The sequence below is a fragment of the Protopterus annectens genome, chromosome 3.part1 (genome assembly GCF_019279795.1).
Source record: "Protopterus annectens isolate FY-2018-M chromosome 3.part1, PAN1.0, whole genome shotgun sequence".
NCBI classification, from domain to species: Eukaryota; Metazoa; Chordata; order Ceratodontiformes; family Protopteridae; genus Protopterus; species Protopterus annectens.
The window spans coordinates 131037032-131064612 of record NC_056732.1 but is presented as its reverse complement, the minus strand read 5'-3'; the positions used below and the strand labels follow the sequence as shown (position 1 = coordinate 131064612).

Genomic DNA, 27581 nt, shown 5'->3' with positions numbered 1-27581 from the left:
GTTAAGAAGACTGCCGCCTTTGTGGTAGGTAGTTCATGGGTACAGAGTTTTTACCAAAGGGGATAACAATGCACTTATTTTAAGAATCCACGCTGTGAGCTGTGACATGAAAGTTCATTTTTAGAAAATGGTTTAATTGTGATATAATACATGCTTCTAGACTTTTATGATTAGAAAGGGCCCTCTCTAAGTTCATTATAATAAGGCTGTACACTTTCTCACTTTATTGACCTGACCACATATCTTTAACTGCTCTTGGTATAGTTTAGCTTTGTTTAAGTCAACATTCAGAATTTCTAAATGTTTACTTCTACTTCCTCCTGCAGAACATATAATTACAAGAAGTGGAAAACTTCTGGGCTGTTTCTAAAATAACTTTTTTGTCTGAAATTACTGGCATTACAAAGGGGGAGGTGCAGATTGTGCTATGCTTTCTGTTCATTTATATTCATTTTCAAAGAATCTGTATATGTATTTACTTAATTTGATAAAGAAATCCCTACCTCATGCCTCCCAACTGCCCAGAACTTTACAGAATGCCCACATTTCTGCCTCATATTTTCTGTGTGTTTTTCATAAAAGTTGTGGTTTTCTGGCAAATCATTCAGGAATCAGGACTGAAGTCACTAACTAAGTTTCAGACTTGATATCCTTTAGCAACTGAGTTTATAAGAGCAACACTTAAAATCTGTTCCTAATTTTGGGCCTTTGTGACCTCATTACATTTTGGGTTTGTCCAGAATTCTTGTGCTAAGAGGTTGAGAGGTTTGTTCTACCTTTAACATGCTTTAGCACTCGCATGGTCTTTCTTCTCCTTTTTTTCCAGTTTTCTTATGCTGCTGTTACAGATAAAAGCTGAACACAATAATATGATGTCATGACTGGGGGGGGGGGCACATAAAACGCACTGATCACATGATATCAGTGGCATTGCACAGGAGGCTACAGATTCCTTCTACCGATATTCAGAACAATATTTTATGTATATACATTAAATTTTGTTTGACAAAAGTTCCAAAAAAATTTCATGTTTTTGTTCTACTACTGCTTTTTGCAGTTCTCAAATGAAATGCTATGGAACAACGAACATCCTGTGCAAGACTTGACTGGCATTGGTGGCACTGCATGGGGACATCCGCTATCTTTTCCATGCCAACTAAGCACAATGAAAAAATGCAAGCACCATAATTACATCAGTCTGGAGAATTCAGTATTCACTAACCTTCAAGACTCTGTATGTAGAACATGTCCAGCTTGTCAGGTATAACTGTCTCTTAACACCACTCACTTCCCATTATGGGCCTACTTTTACACCACTCACTTCCCATTATATTCTGCATATGTCTCTTCCATTTTCCAGTTTTTGACCAGGCATATGTGAGGGGAAAGTACATATGCTTACAGTCAACAGACCTTGCTCTCTCCAAAATGAGATAGTGGAAGGACAGTTGTTAACGAACACAGAATTCTTCAAGCAGATCTGATATTATTCTAAGTATGTAATTTATGTAGTTGTCCAATGATAATTCTGTCTTTGCTATCCTTCAGGACAGGGTCCTTTATTGATCCTGTTAGGCGCCGTGTCTATGGCAACCTCCTAACCAACACTGTAGTCCTGAAAGAGCACCTAGATCTGGAGACAATGTCCGAATTGCGTTGTCTCGCAAATGCAGTCAGGGATGACTAAGTGACAGCTGGTCAAATGTCACCCAAAGATGACTTTTTGGGAAAAAGCTATTAAAGAACCACAGCCATGGCGGAATGAGTCTTAGGAAAATACCTCTCAACTGTGCAGAATTTTGTTGAACGTCTAGATTTGTACCCCTAAATTGTGGTTTTCTGGTAAATCATTGAGGAATACAATCATTAAATAATGACAGACATTTGAATTTCAGACTTCAAGTCCTTCAGAAAATGTATGCTAATGTAAAACCTTTTCGTTCTAGCAATTTCTAAGTTTATAAGAGGAGTATTTAAATTTCTCCCTAAATATGAGCTCTCCCCCCCCATTATTTGCCTTGGTCCAGAATTATTACACTAGCAGGTTCAGGTGTGTGCTTATGAATCCCTAGAAAAAATTTCCATATTTCTGCATATGATGGAAACATAGCCCTGTGAGCCAAGCAGAGCTTAATCACCTTTTGTCCTAGTATCTGCAGTGACAAATGAAACAAACAAGTGATCATTTTTCTTAACAGTTTTATTCCTATCCTGTAATACTTAAGTTGCTATTGATACTTATCAAATCCAGTAGAAACTCACCCTCACTGGAATAGTGTTGAATATCATTACAAGCTTGAAACACTGGATACGTCTTACCTTGATAGTGACCTTAACAAAAACAGTGGTTTAGTCCTCAAACAGACCCGCCTCTCTGAGAAAAACAAAAAAAAGTATGGAGGGTAGTCGCACAAAACCTGCAATTCATATACCTTTCTAGTTGGTCACCACTAATAAGAAATCATTTTTCTAGCTAATTCAAATGGAGAAATATTTACTTTCTTCAGAACAAAAGTAAATATCCCATGGATAAGTTACTCCTTAATGGGAAGGTGCAAGTGAAGTGCATCCCTTAAGAATGTCTTGCACATTTTGACATACAAATAGCTTGACCCTGAGTCAAAAACATTAGAAAAATATTGAAGAACCTTTGAAACAGGTGCTCAGAATGGAAAAATGTTATGCTGTACATACAATATGGAAAACCCTTCCTATTTTCCTTGTTATGATGTCTAGGGAGAAGATTTCTGAGAACAGGACATAAAGTCCACCAGTATGCAGAAAATCCACGGTGCCACAGAATGCCTGGGAGGCAGCAGCCAATCTTATATTTCAGACCATAAAAGTTCAGATGTGCCTGCATGCTAAGGGGCTTGTGAGATATGACTGTAATAAAAGGTTAGTCATTTTCTCCAAAGCAGATGCATTTATTTTGACTGATAAGGTACTTAAGTAGTGTTTTTTTTTTAACTTATGTAGTGCGTTTAGAGATCTGATTTCTGTGGGTAGGTGGTTCCAAGTAGCAGGGCCAACTCACATGATGGCTTTTTCTCGTACTGTAATTTTAAATCACAGTTGTATGAGTAGGATTCCATTGCCCTGGCTATATCTTAAGGGGTAAGGTTGTTTCCTAAAAAGGAGTTAAGTCCTTAGAAGTGGGCAGCACCCCAGTTTTAAAACTCTGAGGAGAAGAAAGCTAAAGAACAAAGATGCCGTATCATTTACAGGTAGCCAATGGAATTCTTTAATGAGTTCCCAATGGTGGGTGTGAGAATCTGCTAACAGCGGAAATCTAAAAATCGTACTTTCAGTGATTTGTATTCTTTAGGTACTATAACATAAGTATACGTTCTGAATAGTTTAACCATTTTCAAGCCACTGGAGAAGTACATTCTTAGCTATAACAGTTCTAGCTACTGGAGATAGTAGGCACGAGATCTGTAGCAAAGTTTTCATTGCTGAAGCCATGTTGGTGATCAGACAGTATACCATAATTGTTAATGTGCTTAAATATTTGTTTATACATGAGTTTGAGAAAGATTTTAGCACCTGAACATAAAGTCGAGACATAGCCGACCTTAGGCATAGGCCAACTAGGTAGCCACCTAGGGCGCGGCTCTAGCAGGGGTACTTTTCCAGTAAATTGGATGGTTTAAATAGACCAAGATGGGGGCACCAAGTGGTGTGGGGGGTGCTGTGGAGGCCTTTTGGTTAGGGCACCACTTGAACTAAGGCCAACCTTGATTAGAGACATATTGGTAGTCCCTGTAGTCTTTGAAAAAGGCTGTCTTTTGTAGGAGGATGATATGTAGTGTTTGAAAACTGAGCAGTCGAGGATACGGGTGAGTGGTTTGGCTAAGTAATTTTCTGATTTGCTTAGGAATTAAAAACAAGCTGCCATGGTGGACATCCAGTGTCAACAAACTTTACAATAAACACAAAAAGTTGCTGTCCAATAAAACAAAGGCAAGGCTCCAACAATGGAAAACCACCCTCCTCAGCCTCAACAGGCATATAAGACAACTTGTCAAATCCTCTAAGGGTTCTTTTGAGAGAAACTTAGCAAGTACAGCCAAGGATAATGATAAGGCCTTTTACAGCTACGTATGTAATCTAAAGCGTAGGACCCAAGCATGTGCAGAACTAGTGGCCAATGGTATCACACACACTGGCCCCACAGAGATAGCAAGCCTGCTAGTGGATAGGTTTGGCAAACATTTCACTTCCTTATCCCCTCCTAATTTACAACCCCCCTTACCCTACATATCTGAAGAGCAGGTCCTAAAACACAAAGAACACAGCCTCTATGGGACTAGATGACATCCCAGGCTGTCTTCTAAACAGGCTAAAATATGAACTAGCATCACCACTAAGTACCCTTTTCAGTCATAGCCTAACCACAAGCTTTGTTCCTGCGGAATGGAGAACAGCAACAGTTATTCCCCTCCACAAAGGTGACCTAGCAACATACCCAGGGAATTACAGACCCATAAGCCTGACCAGCCATGGAACAAATCATTACAGATCTCATAAATAAAGACATAGGTAATCTCAAAACCCTGGATCCTACCCAATTTGGCTTTGTCAAGGGCAGATCCTGCCTGTTAAATCTGGTGGATTTCTTTGAAAGTGTGACCAAGGACATTGATGAGGACAAATCTGTGCAAAGAGCATACCTCGACTTGGCAAAGGCTTTTCACACAATCCCACACTCAGGCATCACCAATAAACTTGGCAACTAAATGTAAACCCCTTCACTGTAAGATGGGTTGCCAATTGGCTTATAAACCAGACAAACACTATTAAAGTTATTTTATTTATTTATTTATTTATTTATTTTACATTTGTTGACCGGGCTAGTCCAACTGGATCGTTGTCCATTTTCAGTGGAGGCCCGGGGAGAAAAGCTCCACAGATTAAAGCATGTTTATAGAAATACATGTAAAATAAACACTTATGATATAGGCAAAGAGCAATAATACAAGGATATTAGTTCAGGTCAGGTGATGCAATTCTAACAACAAACAAATAATACTAACTATGTAATACAAATTATGTAATTAAAACAAGAAAATAAAATTTTTTTTTTTTTTTTTTTTTGGTGGGTGGGTGGCTCTACATCAACTATCAGACCTGTTATCAGCAGGGTGCCACAGGGTTTAGTGCTGGGTCCCCTACTGTTTGGTATATACTTCTCAGACGTTCAGGTCAATACCAATGGCTTGTGGCTGACCAAGTTTGGAGATGACTGGAAACAAGGTGCAATCACTGAATCCCCAAATTATGTCAGTATACTCCAGGAGGGTCTCGTGCAGACCACTGACTGCTGTATTAGTCATGGTCTCAAACCGAATGCAAAGAAATCCATCGTCATTCCCATCGGCACAAATATGTCCCTTCACACTATCAAATCAACAACAATACCTTAAGTACCCATGAAGTGGTAAGGGACCTGGGATCACAAGTTGACTGAGACCTTAACATCGACCACCATGTGTCTATTGTAGTAAGGAAAGCTTTCTACATAGCACACTTGATTAGTAAAGGCATCGCCTCAAGAGCAAAAGAAGTTATAACGCCCCCATACTCAACACTTATCTGGCCCATAATTGAGTATAGCACCCCATTAGGCATGTACTGTACTAAACGCCTGCAGCAATTATAGAGACCTCAGAGGTTTCTAACAAAGAAGATCAAGGGGCTCCAGCATGTGCCTTACACAGACCAACTAAAGTCCCTGTCACTATACTCCATATCATATAGACTTCTTAGGGGAGACTTAAGCCTTGCCTACAGAGCAATCCAAGACCCAAACCTAATGAACTTGCTGCATATCCATAAATCAAACAGGACTAAGGCTACCCATTCCACGGACCTAAATATGGCTTGCAACTTAAATAGGACATGCTGGAGGGACAGATTTATCTCACAGCGACTGCTACCTCTTTGGAACGGGCTACCAATTCATTTAAAACAGAGCACCTCTATGACACTGTTCAAGTAATATCTGGAAAAGTGGATGGGGCACCATAAATCCTTACCAGGGATACTGCCCACAACCCTCTTCAACATGGGCAGTCATCACTAAATGCAGTCTTGAGTATTGACTAGCATTTCTATGGTATTACATTGGGATGAAATGGCTAGGCTTAAAATGACCTCCGTAACTAGTGATCTCCTATGATCCTATGCACCTATGAAAGGTATTGAGTTCAGCAGAGGGGGGATTTAAATCTTGTGGACATTTTTTGTTTTCTTTTGTAGAAGTGAAGTGGAATTTTGCTCTATATTCTGCTAATGGGTAGAGCTGTGTGTTGATGTTGTTAACATTCTGCATATTCTGGCTGAGATTATGGAACGTGTCTGATATATCTTTGATGGAGCAGGAGAAAAATGTTTTGGTTTCTTCCACATAATGTTAGAACTGTTTGTGGATAATGAGGTTGGAGATGAGGTAGTGATTTATCATGTTAGATGTTTGAATTCTCTCCAGAAAAGCCTAGGCTTGCTAGCTGTGCTAACTTGCTTCTGTGTTAAACACTTCTCTTTAGTAGAATTTGTTAAAATTCTGGTCGCTGTTTTTCAGGGCAATGTAGCTAAGATATAAGAGGCTACTAGTAGTATTTTATTCCCATGCGATCCGCAGTGTAGAATTAAAGATAATCAGAAAATGTTCAGTGTATATATCACATCAGCAAAAGCAATTAAAAATACAAGTTATAAGAGTATATGTAGTCAGTGACTAAATAAACAATTCACCAAACGACAACAAATAATTTATTTATAAACATTATGTTAACATAATCATGATGAAATGAAAAGGTGCATTCCTTTCAGCCTCCTCTCAACATCTAATTTAGTGTTTCTGTTTGTTATTTAGACTGTGCCAAACTCCTCTTGCTGTTTTTACTGAATTCTTTGTATCCATAGGGAGTTGCGGCTTCCACAAACTAAATGATGACAGTTGAGATACACTCTACAGCCATATAAAATCAACATTAATTTATGAATGATCACACTGAATGCCTAAACCAAATGTGTTTCATTTCTTATTAGGTTTTTATATGCTGAGGGCCTACTGTTCATTACTGATTGCCTGAAGCTGACTGTAACAACTACTTGGCAAGCTTTCTTTTTCCATCCCCCGAGACAGACTTACTTTTCCTTACATGCAGGTGTGTTGTAAAGAAGGGTGTGTGTTAGCAGTACAAAAGAATATTGGATAATGTTACCCAAACCCATTTGTCTTTGCCTCTAACAGAATTTCAAGAGACTATCTCATCTTGGGTTTGTTGTGATCAGTAGCACACTGCATACTGTATGCCTTCTAGAGACCTGCAATTATGCAGTGTAAAGCAATACCTCCAGCAAGGCAAACTTAAAACAAACATCAAAGGCAGGATTCCTTGGAGTCATTGGCTTAAGGAATCTAACACTTCAAAACATAAGCATCTGTTAATGATTAAAATTCACCTGTAGTGTCCGGTTACGACACTGAGATTAAGTAACAGAAATACTGCACTTGTAATAATGTTAAATAAAGCATGCTGGTGTGGTCTGTGTATAGCTATAGCAGTGATATGCAAGCATGTATTGTTAGTTTGAGAAAAAAATAACGAAAACTGGCAAGGTTACAAAGCCAAGTACATCTCCTTATGTTGCATACACATCATTTCTGAAGGTTTTCAACATATTTACAAGAGCATTAAGAGAAATAAGTTAACTTAAATCATGAACTAAGGTATTGAGAATGCATATGACTACTGAAAGTGATTGTGAGAATTAAGATTCTCTTCGGATGGAGAACTTAAAACGTGGGCCTGAATCTGAGCAATGAAGTCAATCACATTACAAAGCACTCGGAATAATTTTTTTAACCTTTCTTGCAAGCCACTAGCCAGACAGCTTGTGACCTCATGTAGTCTATGCATTCCTCAATGGGATAGAGCCATCATTTTTGTTTATTCCTCTGTATTATGAGGGCCCATCTTGGAGCTGTCATCCAGACAGACATCTGAACTCCCCCAACACATTCTCAGGTGCTCCTAACACTCCTCAGCAGCTACAGAGGGATGTTTCTGCTGCCTCTGTTTGAGGATGAGCAAGTGAGCTCCACTAAATGAATGCCCCCAACATATGAGGCCATGCCACTATAACACATCGCTTTTTCCCAGACTGCCTGGGCAGCACCACCGAGAGCTCCCATTGCTCAAGTTGTGTGCCAAGCCAGCTTTCTCTCTTCAGGATGGGCAAGCCGAGTACTGCTCACTCCATTCCTCCTGCCCCGCTCCCTCCACTTCCCATGCCTGCTAATCAAGCATGGGTTGTCTGGGTTGCAATAAAGACTGTATCCTTCTGTGCCACAGGAGGGGATTTGAAGAAAAAAGTTTAAATTGTTTTACTCTGAATGATTTGATAATACAACAATAAAAATTAGGCCATAATTTTACTAGTTTAAATGCTATGCCATTGGAAGTTCAAGTCTCAAAAATGCGATTTCTAAAACTGAAAACTTAAGCGTGATTCACTAGAATTAATGGAAAAATAAAAGTCACTGTTATACACTTAATTTTTTTCAACACCCCTGCTACTTATGTGCACTAACCCCAAGATCAATGTACCTGAAAGAAATGTAAAGTCTCCAACATACAATATATAATTCCTCTAACCATACCTCTCAAGTGTACCTCATTACGAGGAACGTACCTCATTTGGGGTCTTAAAAAGTTCATGTTCCTCAAAGGTCCTCAAAGCTCCACATTGAAAGAGTCTGTCACACATTAAGTGTTAGGATTTTTTTTTAAGTGAAATCCATGGTAAATAGAAATTAATCATATTAATTCATTAAAATATCTTCTTTATAAGTAAAACCAGCATATTTTAACCATCCTATGACCTTCCTAGTTAAAGTTGTTAGTAAGCCATTAGTACGTGTTCCACATTTTGCCCATTTGTTCCACATTATAAGGGCTAAATGGAAGGTTGAGAACTATGCCTCTAACCACACTTAAACTTCTGTAATTTCCAGGATCACACTTAGAATCCTCAAACTTACAGCCCTAACCAAATGTGAGACAGTGTTTTTTTCTGCATTACATATTATGACCCTACATATGAGCTAAACACAGTATGCACAGCTGCCTCATTGTAAAAGCAGTAGTCTGGTTAAGGGAGTTGTTCAAAATCACGGGTTTGTAAGTAGAAGCTGAAGGATTCAAAACACGGACTACAACAGGAAACATCTGCAATGCAAAGATTCTGAGAGATACTGACAGGCCCTACATAAAGGAAATGAAGCTGTTCGTAGCGCATCTGTTGAAAAGAGGGAATTTCACACAGCAAATGTAAATTCACTTATCAAAACAAAACATAAAATGTTAACTATATAGATAAGTTACACACCAGTCAATAAAGACCAAATATCAAACAAAAAGTGTGCTGGCATGAGGAAAGTGCGGAATAATGACTTTATTAAACTAAACAATCACATCACACAGCCCATAAGATTTCACACATGAAGTCTTATTCAGGTGACTACAGCCACACTAAACTAATACAATCACTTAAACATAATACTATTTGTGTGTTTCAGTTATCTGTCTTGGTTTTATTCATCCAAACATTTTTTTTATTTTAATAAAGTCATTATTCCATGGTTTCCTCAATCAATGCATTATTGTTCCGAGTACCATACAAGACAACAGCGACTGTTGTTCTGTCTTTCGGCTTATCCCGGCCAGGGGTCGCCACAGCGGAACTCCGGTCCGCTAATGTTTGGTAGTGGATTTTTACGTGCCGTGTTACCAGCCCTGATGCATGACCTTCAATGAAAGCACGCCCATTCACGCATGCCTCCACACAGAAGGCGCTCTAGCTCAGAATCGAACGGGACAACGTCTTGCTGTGAGGTGACAATGCTACCGCAGCACCACTACTGCTTTTCTTAAATTAGCATAAGGTCCAAATCGTTATGTCAGCTACATTTTAACAGAGAACCAGGATGCAATGAATATAACTTAAGCAACAGAAACAAGACTCAATCCAGTTACAATACTGAAGAAACATTCTCTTATCAGGTTTATAAAAATGCCTCATGCAGAAATCAGACTAATACAGCAACTGGCTTGATGATGAAAATCTTAATTAAGTGACTTACAATGTTCTGCCTGGAGTTCGACTAGGATGAGGACAACTGTGATAAAGTCTACTGTCCTGGAGATGTGAGGGCAAGTATGAGTGAAGGTCTGCAGAGTGCTTTGTATGTTATGGATCAGATAAGTGGTGAGGAAGACAAAAATGATGGTTATGTTCTTTTTTCTTTTTTTCTTTACGAACAAAATGGGGTTTTCTCCTTCTCTGGGAAATTGACATGGACATTGAAGGATGGCATTATTAGCTCTCCTTGTGTCCCTGACGTTTACAAGGATCTGAACACTACCAGTGTACAGTACAATAGGGCTCATTCAATTCAGTGGGCTTCCGAGAAGAGCAAGCATGGGTCCACTGTCCATCTGTCCACATGATATTATTGGACACTACATCTTAGGAAAGTCAGTGAACACTTCTGAGTAAACAACATGACAAGACTGCAATGTGCATTGCATTTTTTTTTTTTGGCCATGTGCAGTAATACACCACTCACTACAATTCGGCCTCCCACCTGATTAGCTCACCTGTTTCAAGCACATAAAATCGTGTTTCTGTTGGCATCAGGCTACTGCTGTCTCAAAACTCACACTGCTCTGACATGTTGAGGCAAATCTTCCTCGGTGAAAGATCAATTTCACATACATTTTAACACAGTGAAGTAAGAATTCCCTTATACATGAAGAAACTATAATCTGGCATAGCAATGATTTTGAAATGGCATGCCTAAGAGCAGTTAGTCAACACTTTCAAATGTAAAGCAATTAAGGTGTAAAGTCACTTGCACTTATTTACAGGCCTCTGAAAAAGATTAAAAAGTTTCTGGGTATGCATGCAACTATTTATTACATGAAGTGCAAAACTGTAAATAAAAAGTCAGTTTGGGTTTTCTGAGGAACACCATGCAAGCACACAGCATGACGATTAACATGCTTTGCTGTCACAATCTGGTTCTGTGATTTTTATCTGAAGAAATCTGACTTAGGTGGCACTTCTAAACACCTGAACTGGCAACCAGGTTCTGGCTTTGGTAGTGCTATAGGCCGACGTACTCCTTTAAAAGTTTTTAGAAAATAAATAAATCATCTGGTTTGCATTTTCAATGATATAGGTAAAGGAAAAATGAGTCATTAAAAAGTAATTACATTTTAAAAAAATACATATGCCTGTGTTTACAAAAAAGAAATGCAGTCTCAGAAGCTTTTGTCAGGAGCATCTTACCCCATAGATACACTGTCAAGTGTGTATGCAGTCATGCATACACACACACACACACACACACACACACACACACACACACACACACACACACACACACACACACACACACACACACTCTCTCTCTCTCTCTCTCTCCCCATTGTGCCCCTCAAATTAACATTGTCCACGTTCATAAACTGCTGACAGCAACATTTGATTTGTTGGCTACAATGGTAAAATGTCTAATGTTAAAATGATGAACTCACAAGCAGCATCTATTTAAGCAATCAACAAAAAGCTGTGTGAATTACTTCTTTTCAAAGTTCATACTTTAAAAAGTGTCTGCTGACAGGCTGTGCATTGCACGAGTGGTTCACAAAGGACAGGGGCTGTATATATCTGCAGCAGGACTGAAAGATGTGACCGAAAGAGTGGTGTCAGTGGTGTATGTATGTGCAGAGCAAGTAATGTGCAAGTCTGTGGAGTACTTGGTGCTACTTGTATAATGTGTAAATGCACAGAATGTATTCTGAGAGACAGCAACTCCATTTGTTCAGCAGTGAAAAGAATGACACCTTGGAGTTAGAATGCTAATGTTTTTGGGTGAGGGATTGGCACCTTTGGGATCTGATCTCCCCATACAGTACACTTTTTGTCTGAATGACTGACATATGTAAAGACGAATGGTGTGCATTTGTAGATCTGTTATGAGATGTTAGCTTCTTTTAGTATATGTCTATTGAGTATTTATTTTATTTGTATTTATTACCTAGGGTAGAGCACTGACCTCCACTGACTTTTTTCAGACTCAGCCCAGGAGTGCTGCCTGGTTAAAGTGACTTGCTCACAGTCATACAGTTAAGCAACAGAAAATGAAGGAATCAAACCCTGGACCACTGGAAATGGCTCATTAACAGCTCATTGCTAGACAGTATGCCACTATAATGCTGGTCCTGTTGTGTATGTTACTGTATCCTTGATTCTACATGCATAGATTTGTGCTATTTAAATTGACAATAGAGGATTTAGAAGATGCAGTTTTGAAGAATGGTACAGTTCCATTACAATCTGCAGCATGCCCATACAAAATGTACATTTTTATGAGACTTCCTCAGAAAAAGACAGCACAAAATATTCTACCCAGTAAATAATTGTATCTATGCATGCAAGTGACTCTTTTCAATTAACAAAACATTCCTATATTCCATAGTGATTCCTTCAACAGTGATTTGGAGGGAAAGCTGACATGAATGGTAAATGCAATATTCCCAGTGCTCTGTTCCCAATTCACCAATCAGTAATTAATTCAAATTATAAAACTGTCACTTTCTCTTTACAGTCAATAAAGACACCTCTCAAAATGAATAATGCTTAAAACTGATCCTTACTATCATTAACCACTCATAAGAATAGTAGATATCAAAATATCCATTGTTTAGTGGTTCCCCATACTTACTCAAAAATCCTGTCTTAATCAATATATTTTCTTTTAGTGGGTCCACTGGAACAGCCCGATGGTTTTACATCCTACATCCAACTGGCTAATTCATTTTTCTACATTTTGACAGCCAAGCTTTAACGTTCTGGGTGAGAGTCTTATGCCAGATTTATTCCCCAACTGGAGAGCCTTATCACCACATCCATTCCCCACCGAGGCACAGGGACTGTCTGCAGAGTCTGTGCACTGTCTTAACCTCATCCTTGGCTTGAGTGCTACATAATGGGCTGCCTTCAGCAGTTACATACTGACCACCACATTCCAAGTCATCTGGTCATTTGTGCATGATGGGCTTTTTGGCATAAGAGGTACAACTGCACTCCTGCAGGTTTTGCTAATGGAATGAGGCAAGCTACCAACCTTCTCCAGGAATGGGAAAACTAGGATGAACCATTCATTCTTATCGTTTCTCACCTGGTCCCACCAGAGTATTTACCTGTAAGTGGACACAGATCCTCTAGGACACAATTAGATGTTATCCCTCTAAGCCACAGGGCTATACTTCAATGTACTATTTTGTTAAATATATTATTTCAGTATGTAGAAACACAGAAAGTCAGGACATTCCCAAATAAACCTGTAGCCAGGGTAGAGTTTCTGGAAATACAAATTATAAGTACAACAAAAATCAATAGTCCAATTTGGACTTCCTAATAACTCTCTAAACCTGAAATCCCCCTCCCCCTTTAACCCTCACTCTGTCCCAACTCCCAATAACTCCCTAAACCTAAAATCCTCCTCTCCTCTCTCACTCTAACTCTGAGCTAACTCCTGATCACTCCCTAAACGTAAAATACCCCTCCCCTCTCTAACACTAACTCTAAGCCAACTCCCAATCACTCCCTAAACCTAAAATCCCCCTCCTCTCCCTAAGCTTAACTCTGAGCCAACTCCAGGTCATTGCATAAACATAACCCCCCTCCCTAACCCTAAAGCTCCCTTCCCCCTTTCCTTTCCCCACTTATCTGTTCCACTATGAGGCCTTGATGGCACCTGACCACTGTAGCAGCTGCAATCCTGACCTCACTTTCAAGTTCAAGCAGCTGCTCAGCCAGATGGCTGGATGCAGAAACAGCCACTTGAGCACATGGCTGCGAGTTCCTGCCTTTCAGGCAGCCGAGGCTCGAGAGGCTGTAAGGGTCCCATATAGCAGTGTACATCCTTGCATGATTCCACCAATGCACCATTGCAACAACTGCAAATCCGTGTATTTGTTTACTCAGTGAACAGCAGTAAACAGTGTAAAGTTAACTTGTTAACCCCCCCCCCCCCAACAACTAGTAATGCAAGTGCTACTATAATTTTCAAACCAGGACCTGTAACAGTCTACGCAAACAGAACAGATTCACTGCAAGTAAATAAAAACATGAAATTTGCTAACAGATTCCTAAAAAAAGAAAACACACTTAAGACGTACCTCAGCTGTAATAAACAAATAGAAACTGTGAATACCTCCCTTGTCATGCAACAGGGTTTTGCTAATTTAAAAGTACAAGAAGAAATGAAAGACGGAACCAAAGGAAGTATTTTTCTTGTATCTGTCTTACTAAAGCCTCAGCTGAAATTTGCTTACTAAGAGCCTTTACTTACAGAAAAAAGGTTACAGAAATGTGAAATAATTTCTGAATGTAGCATACAAGCAGCTGTACCAACAGGAAGACTGTACACACTTTACTTTTGTGCATAAGAAGTCCCAGACTGTTAGGAAAATGGAGCACATAAGTCCTCATATGTCCTCAACTACTCCAGACTATATACTGAAGCCCTCATAAAAATGAGATCAGGGTACACTTGCCAGTACCATTTTACAAACATGCGATGAAAATCATGCTTTATGAGTTAGGCTTACCATACGTCCGGTTTTCCCCAGACATGTCCTCTTTTTGTGCTCCTGTCCAGGCGTCCAGGCATTTTTTAAAAATACTGCAATTTGTCCGCTGTGACCCATAGGAGTACACACTCCCATGCATTTTCAGGTATTATTTCCATTGCATGTGCCCGTCTGGTCACTCGCTGTACTGTAGCAATTCTCCCATTCGCTGAGAGATGGAGCTGCGTGCCAAGGAGGTGCCGACTGCTGCTAAGGCTGTTTCGTCATCAAAGCAGGAGCATGCTGATGCTTGTAGTAAGGAAGAAGAACCTTTTAAGTGAGGAAGCTGACAGGGTCCGACTCCGACAGCCGACTTCGAGGTACCAATTTTTTTGCTTCCTGGTCTCTTGCACAGTTCACCTCCCTCTGAGAAAGGCAGACAGGGCCTGGCAGCCGACTCCGAGGTACCAATTTTTTGCTTCCTGGTCTCTTGCACACCTCCCTCTGAGAAAGGCAGTCTAGGCTTACACTACTAAGTTATATTAAAGAAGGCACTTGTTTAGATATTTTTAAGAACAGTTTGGCCACTTGTTATTGGTGTACCTCTCATCAGTCCAGATTTTTGGCCGATGTTGTGCTATCCCTCATACAATTTCCTTTTTTTGCTGGCAAATAATGGCTGAAATCACTAAGTAATGGCATAACATTTGAGTTTTATACTTCTGATCCTTCACAAAATGCATGCTAATGCAAAAACAGTTGTTCCAACAACTTTCTAAGTTTATAAGACCAATATTTAATATTTGTCCACGATTTTGGGCCTTTGTAGCGGCTAGCCCTCTCTATTCCTGTCTCTTCCCAGCAGGTTTACTGAACTAGATTAAACACATACTCCAAGTCCAAGAATGAATGATTTTACATACATTTGTGACTTTTTAAAAAAGAAAATGTCTTTGTCATGAGATTTAATTCATACCCAACATTGCGTACATGGAGGAAACTGAATAGGAAAGGAATGCTACAGAGGGGAAGAAACAGTGAAGCCATTTTCTTTTTATGCATGGGAAAGTGAAGACAATTGCGCTGGGAGAAAAAAATGAACTCTTGAGAAAGAAAGAGACATTTATTAATTTGTTGACATTTGTTAACTGGGTAAGTCCAGCTGGGCAGAGAGCCTTTTTTCACCACAGGCCCAAGGAGAAAAGCTCAGAGAATACAAAATTATAGACAGACAGTTCTAAAGGGACACAGCAGTAGTCAGTAGTCATGATATAAAGCAGGTGGAAAATATAGGTGGTTTAAGACATTCAATGTTCCTGACTGACAAAGGATGAAAAGAGTTAGACAAAAGTAGTATAGCATAGTTGTATTAGGTAAATGATATATTGGGAACTGCTAGAAAATACTTGTGGGGAGTACAGGAAGAGGAATGGGTAAGTTAAGTGGGTTGAGAATGTTAGTATTAAAATGGGGAAGCCATAAGGGGGAATAGAAGAGGGGCTGGACATAAGTGTAGAGTCTAGCTGTTTAATGAATCATGCATATTGCAAAGTTCATAATCTGAGATGAGTTGAAGCATTCCACAACTAATACATTTCAGTATGGTGAACATGGGAAAGGTAACAGTGCTATATTACAGGATCATAGGAAGTTACTAGGCTATTGGACCGGAGGCCCTTATAAGCTTAGGCAAGAGTTTAGCCCATGTTTAGACAAGTCAGCATCCGATGCCCCTGCCCAGCAGGGACATGAGTGGAATCCCAGGAGTGTATTTTCTGTTTCCCATCCAGTTATCCGGGTTGCACTTAAAAAGGAGTAAAGCGGTACTACGCTTGACGTGAAGAGAGAGTCTATTCCACAGATGGGGGTGTCTCTGGGACACAAATCTGTCCTGCCAACAAGTCCTGTTGATATCACAGATCAGGGCACCAGAGCAATCAGCTGTTTAAATATTATACAACAAAGCAAATGCAATCACCCGAACCCTTACCCAGCTGTCTCATACACTCCAAAAGTAGTTCACTCACGTTGCACCATGAACGTCACAGTTTTGCACACAGTATTTGACACAGGGCAATGAAAGGGACAAACCTAAGTAGAAGTTGGTTGGATTAAGAAAGTTTACCCTTCATAACTTGGCTTCCCGGGTGAGTGATATTTTCCAAAATATTTTTTAAGACTCTTAGTAAAACAAGAGTAAAGTCACTAAATAATGCTAGAGACTTGTTACACACTTCATCATCTCCTTAAGAACTTTTATGCTAATAGAAAATTGCTAAAATAACATGTTTTGAAAGTTTGCACGAGCATTACTTAATATCTGACCTGATTTTTGAGACTTTGTCTCCCCTTTCTTTTTTTTCTGTTATCATTAGTGAAAGTGAATCACATCATCAGCTTGAAGACTTGAAATTTAACAAAGTTTAACCCATGAAAATACCGAAATGCCATTGTTCATTTACGGACGCAATGAAGGCCAAGTACCCGTGTGTGCAGGTCGATATGAATGGGAAGCAGAATGCATGACATGTGGTGGCAGAACGTTTACTTCTGTTGCAAATAAAGGTGTACTTGATTTGAATGCGCACATAAGCACCCCGAAGCATGTTAAAAATGTTCGAGGAGAAAGTTCACCTAGTTCAAAAATTGATGAATCAGTGTCAGCGTCTGAAGGAACTCTGTTGTTTCATGCCATTAAAAGGTCGATGGACTGCAGTTGTGGCATGTTGAAAACAATATTACCCGACTCCGATATTGCACAAAGAGTTTTGTGCGCCCGGACTAAAATGGAAGCAATTGTCAACTCTGTCCTGTCTCCGCATTCTGTCTACTTGTTGGAGAAAGCACTTAACCATATACGTTATTGTGGAGTCGCAACGGATGGTAGCAATCATGGTGCTCTGAAGTTATTTCCGATCCTCTTACAGTATTTTGACTGGAAAAAAGGTGGCATACAGTCGAAGCTTGTTGATGGTCACAGCACCCCTAATGAAACTGCAGATACAATTTCCAGATGCGTTAAGGACAGTTTATTCAAGCACCACTTATTTCAGAAATGTATTGCCTTCACGGGAGATAATTGCAATACTAATTTTGGCAGTATCAGGCATGGAGCTGATGGCTATAATGTCTTTGCTAATTTGAAGAAGATGAAAAAGAATGGAATGTTAGTTGGAGCTGGCTGTCCAGCACATGTACTAAACAACTGCGTGCAGCATGGCGCTGACACACATGATGTTGACATCAAGTCGATACTTCTGAAAATTTACAACTACTTTTCAATTTACATCGTTCAAACTGAACAATTGAAAAACTATTGTGAATTTGTTGAAGTGGCATATCGTCAACTGCTTTACCACAGCAAAACTAGATGGTTGTCATTATTGCCAGGCATTCAGCGGCTGTTGCAGATGTTTCCCGCTTTAAAGTCTTTTTTCTTGTCTCAAAAAAGTCCACCTATTGTAATACAAAAGTTCTTTGAAAATGATATGGGTGAAGTTTACCTTTGGCACATGCATTCACTGATGAGTGTATTCCATTTGTCATTGAAGAAATTGAACAAGAAAACAACTCGTTGCTGGAGGTTATACACTGCCTGAAATCTGTTCACACTGTTCTCACATGCCGTGTGCAAGAGGGGTTCATTTCACTTAAGGTGAAAGAACTGTTAAAGGTGAAAGAACTGTTAACGAAGTTGCGTAAAGATGGACTAGAAGACTGTTGCGATGCTTTCTGTACACAAGTGGCCACAATGTACAGAACGTGTCCAGAGTATCTGGAAATGTGGACAGAACCACTGGAGTTCAGTAGATTTGCATGGATGACATTAACTGAAATTCCAAGTTGGAATGACGTTGAGCAAACTGTGTTATATCTCAGAGAAAAGGGTGTGCAAGTTGACGATTCCAAATGTTTTGATCAATTTTGCAAATTGAAGAAATTTGTTGAGACTAATCTTAATGAGGAAGACTTCAAAGAGATTCTGGCTCACAAGAGATGGGTGAAATACTTCAACAATTGCAAGAACGAGGAATGTTTCTCAGAAATTACTGTGATTGCAGAGTTTTTCTTTGCAATTTCGGCACATAACGCAAACGCTGAATGGGTATTTTCACTGATGCAAAGCCAGTGGACAAAGGAAAGGAACAAGTTGTCGGTTGAATCGATCAAAGGAATTCTGTTCGTGCAGCATAATTTTAAGCATATGTTGTACAGACAGTTTCATGCATACCTCTGCACCCAGCCGAATTTACTGAAAGCAATTAGTTCTTCCGAAAAATATGCTTGGGCTAAAGCACAGACTCGGTCAGACTTGTCAGATTTTTCAGGTGCAACATAAACTAACTTTTAATTAAATATATTAAATATAAAATAATGCATTATATATGCCTTCTCTATTCTTCACACAGACCATTGTTTGTATTTGTAATTTATTGCTTGGCCAGTGGTGCCAAAGGCAAAAGCTATTTTTGTTATTTTTTGGTATTTGTGACATTTTGTTGTGAGTAACAGAACATCCTCTTTTTCGTATAACCAAATATGGTAACCCTAGGCAAAGTGGCATCTTAAACAACAGTCATATTGACCTTTGACTGTAATCTGGATGGCAGTTGCAATACAAAATTCAATATGATTATAACATGACAAGCATACTTTGCTCTCTGCAAAGCACACTTTCCTGAACACATACATAAAGAGATTGATTGGCAGTGTACTCCATACTCATTTTATGAGTACTCTTATTGAAATACACTCTAGGGTACGCCAAACCTCCTGTAACAGAGGCACATGGGATATATGCAAATGACCCTTATGAACAGAAGGTGTTTCAGCTATACGGCAATTCTGATTGCCCATGACTTTTACATTTGAAGTCATTTTAATGGATAATTTCAGGCCAATAAAGTTAAACCCCCACTAACCACAAATATGCATATTTCAGCCTTGTTATGACCTCATTAGCATAACATAAGCAGAGTGTTTCATTAAGCATAAGAAACACAGGGTGATTATACCCAGCTGATGTCCATTATCATTAGGGTGACTGCAAAATATCCCAAATAACAAATTAAAAGAGAGAGTTAGAAGGTCACACTGAAAAAGCAACCAGAAAAAAATAAATGAAAACTGCAACCAAGCTAAAACTTCCAATAAGTGACCTCCCAAACCTACTGTAACAGAGGTACATGGGATACATGCAAATGATCCTTATGAACATCAGGTGCTTCAGCTATATGGCAATTCTGATTGCCCATGACTTTTACATTTGAAGCTGTTTTAATGGACAACTTCAGGCCAATAAAGTTAAACCCCCCCTAACCACAAATATGCATATTTCAGCATTATTATCATAAGTAGAGTGTTTGACTAAGCATAAGAAACACAGGGTTGTTATACCCAGCTGATGTCCATTATCATTAGGGTGACTGCAAAATATTCCCAATAACAAATTAAAACAGAGAGTTAGAAGGTCACACTGAAAAAACAATCAGAAAAAAATAAATGAAAACTCCAGCCAAGCTAGAACTTACAATGAGTGACCTCCCAAACCTCCTGAAACAGATGCACATGGGATATATGAAAATGACTATGGTAACAGTCCAAGAATTTCAGAGAAATCCTTTAAATGCATCTACCATGTAAACAGAAGTAATGGTAGATTTAATAATTTGCAAAAAAAAAGATGACGTTAAAAGTTTTAGGGTAAAATATTTTAACTAGCTAAAGTTTCAAGCAAGTACAATCACTAGATATGTGACAAGCACAGTGGTAAAAATGAGTGAAGAATAGAAGAAAATGTACAAGCTGATAACTTTGTAAATGATTAGTTTGGTGCCATCTTTTCAGAAAAATAGCTTTGTACCTCACATTTTAAATGCAACAGTAAACCTGTGCAAATCAACCCAAAGAGGTGATTTTGTGGTCAACATTCAGAAGCAATTTGCCGGTAGGATGTGACACCATGGCTACTAATATATAATTGGGAGAATCCTGTAAATGGCAAGTAATAAATTATGGTCTTATGACATTAAGAGATATGACCATTTACTGAAATTCTCACATAAATGCACTAAATCGGAAAACCCCACTCACGTATACTGTAATAACTTACACCATTAAAGAATTGGCTCCTAATGGGTATAAGCACAATTCTGATCCAGTAAACAATATGGTACTATAACTTCAGGAACAGTAGGATGGCAGATTGTGAACTGGGGGAGAGTCACTCAGATGGCTTTACACATTTTGTTGCTCTTAGAAAAAAATATAAGACTGAGGACTTTCTTTTAAATGTCTGGTATGGGACAGTGCTGGATAGACCAAGTGCAATTACCATTTACAGCAGGACAATGGGTCACTTTACACCCCTCTACCACTTACAGTAGGACAATGGCTCACTATATACCTCTTATGCCACTAAAAATAAATCAAATGATTTTTTTCCCTATTTCATTTCCATGACTATATAAACACAGTACCTTGACCTTGCCATGATAAGACAACAACAACACAGTTGAGTTCATTTGTTTTATTCAGGGCAGCGGCATTAACATGGAAAAAAAACACTGTAACAGCTTCAATGGTTCAGAGGAATATAATAGAAGTTAGCCTGCATTTTTATACATGTCTGTAAGTGTTTGTATACTCAGCAGTCTGTATATCTACAGTTTCTAAACCAGCAACAGTCTACACACCAGTTAGTTTTGTTTTACAGGGCCATACCTGTCAAAATGCTATGATCTAGGCACAGTGCTATGGTTCTGGTCCTAAGATTTAGCCTTGCTGTGCTTAGAATTAAGAAATTTGCTGATGCAGCTAAACTACTTCAACTTTACGTACTTTAAATAAATGATATAGTCGTACTCAGTTAGTCCTTATCAATGTCTATATGGAGTCAAGTAAATTAACATACCCCAGTAAACAAATATAATTAGATAAATAAGAAAGAAAGTGTTCCTCTTTCGGATCCTCTACTTTGATTTTAGAGGGAAGTGATTTCATTTTAGTGTTCAGATTGGGTTGCAAAATGCACACAGATATTTTTCATGGAACTGTACTCAGAATGGAATTGGGGCTTCTCCCACCCCTCAAGGGGTGAAAGGCAGTGAATTTATCCTGGATGGAATGCCAGAACATCATTGGATGCAGAGATACATATGCACACCTACAGGTAGTTTGTAGGACTGTAGGACTGCCAGTTCATCTACAGTATATCTTTAAGATGTGGGAAGATACTGAAACACCCAGCAAAACAGAAACAGACGGAGAAAGGGTTTATACTGATCTGTCGATAACTTTTTCACTTAGTGATGACAGGTCAAAAAATGTCTGAAGTAATTTTCTTTTTTTTCTTTCTTGCCTTTTTTTTTTTTTACTTGCATGAGGCCAGCTCTCCTACACTCCCATAAGTGATCACACCTCCCACACCCACAAACTTAAACATACCTACTCAGAGTTCAAAAAACAGTGCGTGAAAGAGATATCTCCATTGTCAGTGCGAGGTGGTTGACAAAATTCATTCTACACATATCTTGGGGATGTGCAAACTCCTCAAAGAGCACTCTAGCTGAGAATCAAATAACTGAACTAAGTCTTATGTGCGAACAATGCTAATTTAAATGAATACATCCTTCACCTTTTACATTGGTATGCATTATTTATTTACTTATTTCTGCTGGTAACCATGGTCGTGGAGTCTTTCATTATGGACTCATTTCAACGACAGACCGAGAATTACAACAAGATATGAAGAAGGTACAGTTGTATACACTTACCATAAATGTAGATGTTTGAGTGTATTCACTGTTGCAGTCATCACACTTGGGTTATCTGCCTGCAGGTAGCCCTCAGTCAGCCCGAATACCAATAGACTTAGTATTTCTGTGTCGGATGCTGTCGCTTCTTCCGTTATGTCAGGGGTATAAAAACAGGCAGTCGACGCCATTACATCAGTTTTTCTTGCCCCAAATGTCAGGAGCCTCCAAACAGGGAGCTAATATATGGTGGAGAAAAACACCACCAGTAAAAAGTAAATACCAACACCAGTAGGAATAGCCATAGAGAGGAGAGATAAAAAGACAGAGAAAACCAAGGGGCTGGAGGGAGGGAAACCAAGACTGCAACAGTGAATACAAATACACTCGAACATCTACATTTATGGCAAGTGTACACAACTGTACTATGTTCTTCATGTTTCACTGTTGCAGTCATCACACGTGGGTTGATTCCCAAAGCTGAGGAAGGGTGGAGGCAGTCAAGAAGAGTTAGGGCTGGCTACTTGTCCTTGCAAGACTGTTATAGGAAACACTGCCCTGGATTTGGAAAATTTAGGCAGGTGGTAATGCTTGGTGAAGGTGTGTATAGAACTCTGAGGTAGCAGCTTCCAGTATGTCCCTGGTAGGGACTCCCCTAAAAAATGCTGCAGAGGTAGATGTGGCCCTAGTGAAATGTGTTCTGACCCCCTGAGGGGTTGGTTTTCCATGTTGCTTGTATCAGAAATGGATGCAGTGTGCTATCCATTTGGAAATTGTTTGTTTTGAAATGGCCTTGCCCTCTGCTCCTGTTGCAAAGCTGACAAGCAGCTGGTCAGAATTTCTGAAAGGCTTAGTCCTATCAAGGTAGAACCTGAGCTGTCTATGCCTGCCGAAAGAGTGCAGGATCCTTTCTCCTTTACTTTGAGGATTAGGGAAGAAGGTTGGCAAATGGATGGCTTGGTTGAGAGCCACACTGGACACCACTTTGGCATAAAGGACAGGTTAGTCATGAGGGAAACCCTGTCAGCCTGGAAAATAATGAAGGGTTCCACAGCCATCAGTGCTTGTAACTCAGGCATTCTTCTAGCTGAAGTGATGGCTAGAAGCAAGGCTGTTTTCCAAGAGAGGAATTTTAACTCTGCTGAAGCAGCCAGTTCAAAAGGGGGAAGCGTGAGCTTTTGCAGTACAAAGTTTAGGTCCCAAGCAGGGGTGGGTGCTCTCCTTGGTGGCCTTAAGTTGTTTGCCCCTCTCAGGAACTGTTTGATGAGAGGGTGAGAGAACAGAGGTGGCTCAGTACTGTAATGAGGCAAAATGGCAGAGGCATGGATCTTAATGGAGGAGAAGGATAGGCCTCTGTGGAGTAGTTAGAGGTAAGGATGGCAGTGCTGTGTCCTTTCCTTTAGAGTGAGTCCAACAACAATACCTTTTCCACTTTTCAGCATAGGATTTCCTAGTACTGGGGCTTCTGGCTTCAAGGATGATGTCCAGCACCTGTTTGCTTAGGGTTGCTGGTGGAGTGTTTAAGGAATAAGCCAGGCTGCAAGATTTAGGGTTTGCAATTGTGGATGCAAAATCAGTCCCTCCTGCTGTGAAAGCAGGGTTGGGGTCTGGTGTAGGTGCCAGGGTGGCACCATTGTCATGTTGCGCAGGAGTGGGCACCAGTGCTGGTGTGGCCAGTCCAGGGCAATCAGAATTGTCCTTGGCCTGTCTTGATTTATCTTGAGTAATACTCTCGAGAGAAGGGGCAGAGGGGGAAAGGCATAGATTGAGAGGTTTTCCCATTGAAAGGATAGGGCATCCGCTTTCCAGGCCCTGCTTGAGGGTTTCTGGTGCAGAATTTGCTTAACTGGTGGTTGTCAGGGGAAGCAAAGAGATCCACCTCTGGGGTCCCCCATTTCTGGATCAGAAGGTTGAAGGTGCTTGGCTCCAATTTCCACTTGTGTGGCTCTAGGAGATTTCTGCTTAAGCCATCTGCCAGAGAATTTTGTTTGCCTGGCAGGAATTCAGCTTGTAGATAAACTTGGTTGCCCAAGGCCATGTTCCACAGGGCCATAGCTAACCTGCAGAGTGGGTAAGAATGGGTTCTCCTCTGCTTGTTGATGTACCACATAACTGTGGTTTTGTCTGTTTTTATCAACAGTTGTCCTGGTAAGAGTAGGTATCTGAAAGCTGTCAGGGCATTCTGTACAGCTAGCATCTCTTTTTGGTTGATGTGCAGGAGAATTTGCCTTGGGCTCCAGTGCCCTGAATACATTTGCCTGCCATGTCAGCCCCCCATGCATAGTCTGATGCATCTGTGGTTAGGGTCTGGGCAGCATGGGGTTGAGTAAAATGCAGTCCCTTGTTGTGGTTGCATGCTTCTGCCCTCCAAAGGAACTCTATCCTTAGACAAGGTATGATAGGAATGACAGTTTCCAGGTCCTGAGAACGTTGGCACCAAAGACTTTTTAAGTACCATTGAAGTTTTCTCATATGTAGTCTTGCATATGGAATTAGCAGAATACATGAGGCCATGAACCCTAGGGCTTGCAGTATTTTTCTTGCACATAGCTGGGTTCTGGTGGCCATTTGTTTGATGTAGTCTGTCAGATACACCTGTTTTTCTGAAGTGAGGAATGCCATCTGGGAAGTTGTGTCCAAGCTTGCTCCCAGGAATACAATCTTTTGACTGGGTGCCAGTTGTGATTTCTTTTTGTTGATGGTGTACCCAAATGAAGTGAGAAGGTTTTTTACAAATGTCGGGTGCTGAAGCAGCAACTCCTGACTGTCCACCTCAATCAGGCAGTCATCCAAGTATGGGTAAATTTGGATATTTTTCTGCCTGCAGTATGCAATGGCTGGAGCCAGGCATTTTGTGAATACCCTGGGTGCAGTAGATAAGCCAAGGGGAAGTGCAGAGAACTGATAATGCACAGACCCTGCCCTGAAACGTAGATATTTCCTGCATGACTCCCTTATGGGATGTGCAGATAGGCTTCTTTTAAGTCTAGGGTAACTAACCAGGCATCCTTGGCTAACATAGGGAAAAGCTGTTTCAGGGTAAGCATCTTGAATTTTGGTACCACCAGGAAGATATTGAGAACTGAAAGATTCAGGATTGGGCACCAAGAGCCCTCTTTCCTGGGTACCAGGAATAGTCTGGAGTAGAATCCTTGACCCTTCTGTTCTACTGGAACAGGCTGAATAGCTTTGATATTGACCAGGGGAAAGTACTTGGTTTTGAACCTCTGCCCACTGTTTTGGAGGAAGGTCTGGAAACTCACTTGGAGTTGGCAGTGAATGAAAATAAAATCTGTACCCCTGGGATACAATGTTGAGGACCCATCGGTCCTGAGTGATGGACATCCAGTTTTTTGCATGAAGGGCAAGTTTTCCTCCTAGGGGCAAAAGCAGTTGGGCAGAGCTGGGAAGTAGGGTTCAGAAGTCATTGTGAGCTTTTTCCATAAGGAGGTGGCTTACCACTCCCTGCTTTAGGGGTGGGGCCACTCCATTGCTTAGATCTCTGCATACCCTCAGACTGTAGTCTAAGTGGTATGTTTCCCCTGGGTCTTGTTTGGGAAGGCCTGGAGGGGGCTGGAAAAGATCAGTGTTTTAAAGGGCAATGCCTACTGAATCTAGGTGGTTGCATGCACTTGAAGGAAATATTTAACAGTTTGCACAGATTTAGCCTTTTCATCCATCTTTTTAAGAAGGTCTGCTTTGATGCCAAACAAACGGTCCTTATTTAAAGGAGCGTCTAGTAATGTAGATGTTACATGATTTGGCAAGGTCTGCTCCTTCAGCCAAGCATGTCTTCTCAGTACAGAGCCAGTGACAGCTGTCCTGCAAGATGCTTCTAGGGCATCAAAGCCACACTGTAAAGTATGCTTACTAACTTGGTTTGCAGAGTGCATAAGCTCCTGCAATTCTTTATTTTCTTCACAATCTGGAAAAAATATCACTTTTTGTTTAATAAGTTCCATAATATGTTGCTGATATTTCAGCATGTGAAACTGGCAATTCAATGCCCTGATAGCAACAGTGGCAGAGGTATATACCTTCTTACCCCCGTCTGCCCAAAGATCTGGAATCCCTGTCCGAAGGGGTAGAATTTTTGGCTGAAGTAGCCTTAATAACTTTAGTTCACTGGAAAATGATCTCTGGGTCAGCAGTAGGATTCTTGAAAAGAAACATGTGAGAATCAGGTACTTTGTAGTACCTGTCTGGTTTCCTAGGGGCCAAAGGTAAAGTGCCTGTAGTAAGACTGGATTCCATGAAAACATCATCCACAACATCCAGGACAGTGGGTACAGCTAAAGGCCTGTGCTGAGGCAACTCTAAAAATTCTGAGTCTCTTTTTGGACTAAGGATAGTCTTCGCATTCCCAATGGAAATGTTCTCTTAAAGTATGTAAGGTTTCACCAAAAGAAAAATCCTCTGGAGGGAGGCAGAGGGAATGGATTCCTCTACATCTGCATCCTCATAGGTGGATAAGGGCATGTCTTCATAATCAGAAAGGTCAGAGTCATTGGACTCCTAGGTTCATAGGTAGGTACTAGGCAATTGGCCCTAGGGCCAATACAAGCCTAGCCAAAAATGTACCCTGGCTTTCGCCACCCAAGAAAATTATTTTCCTGTGCCCCTGTCAAGCAGAACCATAGAAGTGATCCCCGGGGTGAATTTCTTATTTACCCATCCAATCATCAAGATTTTTCTTGAAGAGTGCTAATGAGGAGCTCTGTTTGACATAGATAGGCAGTCTGTTCCAGAGTATGGGAAGTCTCTGGGACAGGAGTCTATCCCTCCAGCATGTTCTGTTTATTGTGGTGACAAGGTTTAGGTCCCTAGAGCGTGTAGCTCGGAGGGACTGGGATTTCTTTAAGTGGAGCATGTCCAACAGCTCTGGATTTGACATAGCTTTGTATGTTAGGCAGAGATCGCCTCTGAGTAGGCGATATGCGATGGAGTAAAGCTGGAGTTTTTTGAGACGGTCTGTGTAAGGCATCTGTTTGAGGTCAGTAATCCTCTTTGTGAGGTATTTTTGCGGCCTTTCCAGTTGTTGTAGATGTCTTGTGAGGTACATACCAAAAGGGGTGTTGTACTCTATAATGGGTCTAATGAGTGATGAGTAGAGGGGAACAATGACCTCTTTTTATCTGGATGAGAAACCTTTTGTAATGATGTGTGCCATGTA

The 27581-nt window shown here is 40.3% G+C and overlaps 1 protein-coding gene across 3 annotated transcripts in view; it reads right to left on the bottom strand.

Moving 5' to 3' along the window:
- The window catches only part of TGFBR2 (transforming growth factor beta receptor 2), a 470063-nt gene that overhangs the window by 379059 nt on the left and 63423 nt on the right, over positions 1-27581 (bottom strand). The gene's annotated exons all lie outside the window — the stretch shown is intronic.